At 21.7% G+C, this 4,174-nt stretch overlaps 1 long non-coding RNA gene across 5 annotated transcripts; it reads right to left on the bottom strand.

The window, feature by feature from the left end:
- Positions 1-730: 730 nt before the first annotated feature.
- Positions 731-3,616, bottom strand: LOC126908863 (uncharacterized). 5 transcript variants are annotated; one of them, XR_007704854.1, is made up of 7 exons: positions 3,474-3,615; positions 3,266-3,406; positions 3,017-3,083; positions 2,411-2,572; positions 2,119-2,326; positions 1,792-1,914; positions 731-1,516 (listed from the first exon to the last, which is right to left on the bottom strand). It is a non-coding gene; the product is annotated as an uncharacterized LOC126908863 (long non-coding RNA). The 5 variants fall into 5 exon arrangements; XR_007704853.1 differs by having other exon boundaries at positions 2,119-2,572; positions 3,474-3,616; XR_007704855.1 differs by lacking the exon at positions 2,119-2,326 and having other exon boundaries at positions 3,474-3,614.
- Positions 3,617-4,174: the final 558 nt, after the last annotated feature.

Below are 4,174 nucleotides of genomic sequence, written 5' to 3'. Positions count from 1 at the left end.
CGAACCTACCTAACATGTTATCTTTTTTCATTATTTCAACCTTATTTAAAAATAAACACATTTCACTTGAAACATCAATAAGTTATTTAAATTGAATATTGATAATATTTTTATATTAATTATATATATATATACACACTTAACTATTTTTTTTTAATGTTCTAAGCCATTTTTATTACGTTTTATTTATTTGATTATTGTAAGAATAAAAAACAATAAAAAAATATATAACTTTAGTAATATGATCAAGTAGTGATACAAGTTTCAATCTTGNAATATATAACTTTAGTAATATGATCAAGTAGTGATACAAGTTTCAATCTTGTTTAAAGCAATACATTTTATTTAAATTAAAAAATTATAGTATACATTTTTACTCAAATACTCATTATTTAAATGATTTTTATTAAAAAAACTTGTCAATGATCATACATAGATGATATTATCTATGCATTGTATATTATATCATAATATATTGTTGACTTGGTGTGTAATTTCACTTATGGTTTTGAATACTCAGTTTAGAGCATCATCTTGTGTAGAAATGTATATTTTTCTCCATTCTTAGTAGGTGTTAAGTGGATACCTTACACTAAATATTCTACACCTTATCAAAACAAACTTCAAGAAATTTTTTATTTGTAGTTGGTATTTTTAATAATAAAAATTGATCACTTATGGAAAATATTATTTAAAATTAAAACTATATTAAAAATATTTAACTTCAAAAGCCACAAAAATTTACAAATATGTATTTCAGAAAATGTTACCATTATCAATACTTAACAAATACTTATTTTGTTGTTTAATTCTGAATGGTGTCAAAGCCAAAATTATAACATATCTATAAACTAAATTTTACATAGAAATACAAATATAGAAACATCCATTTAGTTAAACTAGAAAAGGAAACTTTATTAGATAATAATAATAGGTTGGATTGGGGTAGTAAAGATATTTTAATATAGATATTTAATATAGATTATTACATAACATAATAGAATCATTACTTTGTTAAAATTGTATGTACAAAATACATTCACAAATTAATTACAATAAAATTAAGTTAATGTCATGCTGTATATTATTAATAAACAATAAGATATACATTTTTAAATATACAACTATATAACAATTATAAAATATATTTAAGAGTCTAATAGATTTTACCAGTACCCAAAACTTTTTAATAGTTGGAGTTAAGTCAGGTAAATTATTTTGAATTCTGAATCATTTAAATTCTGAAAATGAATATTTATATAAATAATTTCAATACAACATATAAATGTGACACAAGTTTAAGTTCATATAAAACTAAAATACTTAATGAATTATGAACTTAAAGGTGTGTATCTATTCATATATTTATAATAAGCTACTGAAACATTTATAACAAAAGATGAAACACATTCAACTAGTGATGATTTCCCAGACTTTTTGTTTGTTTTCATTTGAGTTTTAGTTAGTACTAGTTATGGAATCAGTAGAATTTTCAATGTGTTGCTTGTTCTAGTATCTAAATAAAAATTAAATTAAATATGATATGTATCAAAAATTATAATAGTAATAACAACTAAAATATACAACAAATAATTTAAAATAGATTTTGGAGATCCATACATTTAAGTTTTACATGTTAAAATAGATGAACTACAGTGACTCACTTATCATGCACTACTTAATTAAACAAAAAATAAAAATATTGATGATTTTTTATTGGTTTCTTTTAGTTCAAAACCTAAAAGTTATTATTAATCATTAACCAAAGTAATTTTGTTAATTAAATCATACCCAGTAAAATAACATATTTTATGAATTAATTTTTGTAAGAAAATCCACTTTTTAATAAAGTTTAGCCAAATATGATAATAGTTTTTTGCTTCTGAGTATTTCATAAAAAAATCTTCAAAAAATCTAAAACAAAAATATAATATAATACGTAAACACAACATATTGTTTTTTTTAAAAGTTTTAACCAGTATCATATTTGAAAATAAAAAGTAAAAAAAGTTGCTGACGAGTTGATAGAAATATTACCTAAATTTTAATTTTAATATTAAAACATGCATTGATTACTATATTATAAAAAAAATACACATAGATAATAATATTAATTACTAATATTTATCATTTTTTTTCTTAGCAGATTATATCCTTTAGGACTACATAAAATAGGCCATGATTTAAAATTATCAAACAAATGACGACCAGTAATGCTATTTAAACCTAGAATTTCAGCCATTCTTATTTCCAGTGTTTTTTAATCTCATCAAAGTTAGAAAAAACCCAATTGTGCTTAACCAAACTTTTGCTGATTCAGCTTCATCTATTTTATATTTATATTAAATAAATAAATGAATTGGATGTATTAGCATGAATATAAAACATAAATGTTTGATAATATTACTACCAGAAAATGTTAAAATTGGTAATGTTTCAGAGAAGTTTTTATTTTTTTGTTTAATTTCAATAGCACCTATGCTCCGAAACTGGGGTACACAATTTAGTCAATGTTTCACTAATTTTTCTTTTGCATGGAATTATTTTCACTTGATAGTATATAATATACTTTCTATAAGATAAAAATATTAATATTAAAACTCATTTTTAATTTTTTATGTTCAAAAGCATGTATTATCCTGTTTTTTTATTAATATATATTATATATAGTATTAAATTCAAATTTAAAAAATAGTTATCGGTAAATAAAATAATGCTGAGGTAACATGTATTAAAAACTTTTACATTTTAAAAACATACATTTTTTAATTTTGAACTAATTTGTTAAATTTAAAAATATTATAATCTGTTTTTATTTAAAATACATTGGTTATTAAAAGGGTAGGTAATTCAAATATAAAATATTTTTCTAATTAAAAAAAGAGCTTTAATTATCAAATTTTTTATGGGTATTTGAAAAATTTATTTATTTGCATTTATCATTATTATTTATGGATTAAGATAATATTTTGAAAAAAATGTAAATTAATATAATAGTTTTAAACCTATATCTTACATCTTGTTTTTTTGGAAATATTTAAATGATAGTTGAAGAAATTTTCCGAAATTAAAAATCAGTTCCCCTAAAACAAATTTAATATAACATAAGTTTAATAAATAGAAATATTAAATTAATATAAAATTAAAGGTCTATATGATTATTTTATATAAGAACTATAAGTTTTCATGCATGTTAACTATTTTAACTTACACACATACATATTTAAGTTATAATAAATATTTAAAATAACATAGTGTACATTACCGATCTTTGTCTTTAAATAAATAATTTATTAAGTCTCGTAAGTGTATTTTGAGCATCATTAGATAAATGTTCATGGTTTACTTTTGCATCAGTCAAAATATAATGACAATCATTAGTTGAATACATCAAGCTCATAATAGACTAAAAGTAATACATATTATTTTATAATTTGTCATACTTAAAGAATAAAATTTTATTAGTATATTACCTGCACAGTCCATTCTATTGGTTTATATGTTCTATACTTGGAATTTGATTCAGTTAGAGATGAATATGAGGAAAATCTATTAGAATTAGTTTGCACATTTACAATATCATACGTCTGTGAAGTTAGCTCCAGAGACTCAGCGCCCAACCACAAACTGATAAGACGGTAACCATAACAGTGTTCATTGGGTTGCCTGACTGTTAGAGTTCAAGGGAAAGAAGTACCAATAATATTAATTTCATCATTATAATTATAAAATGTATATATATTATAATCAGTAGGGTGCGGATTAATATGTATTAAAAATTAAAAAATATGTACATATATATGTATTTATTTTTATCCAAATATGCAACTAAAAATACAAAATATTTAAAAAAAAATGTTTTTATTCTTAAAAAAAAATACATTCAGAATACAAAATATGTAATGTACCTAAAAAATACATTCAAATCAAATATTAGCTAGGATCTTCATCGTCAACAAAGCAATGGACAATCATGTACTTCTTTAGGTTGTTAAAGGTAAATCGACGTCGATTAGGACGAAGTATGTTTTTGTAGCGGCTAAAAGATCTTTCCACGTTGACGGAAGTAATAGGAGCAAATTTAAAAGCCCCTAAATCAGCAAGACTAAATTCAAAAGAAGTTTGCGTATCACTGCCATTGAGAATGTTTGCAATAGCTTCAACTGTCTTTAAA

This window comes from Daktulosphaira vitifoliae, unplaced genomic scaffold, assembly GCF_025091365.1.
Source record: "Daktulosphaira vitifoliae isolate Bord-2020 unplaced genomic scaffold, ASM2509136v1 Scaffold_24, whole genome shotgun sequence".
In the NCBI taxonomy this organism is placed as follows: domain Eukaryota; kingdom Metazoa; phylum Arthropoda; class Insecta; order Hemiptera; family Phylloxeridae; genus Daktulosphaira; species Daktulosphaira vitifoliae.
Note: the sequence above shows the minus strand (reverse complement) of the source record. Positions and strands in the feature narration are given on the sequence as shown.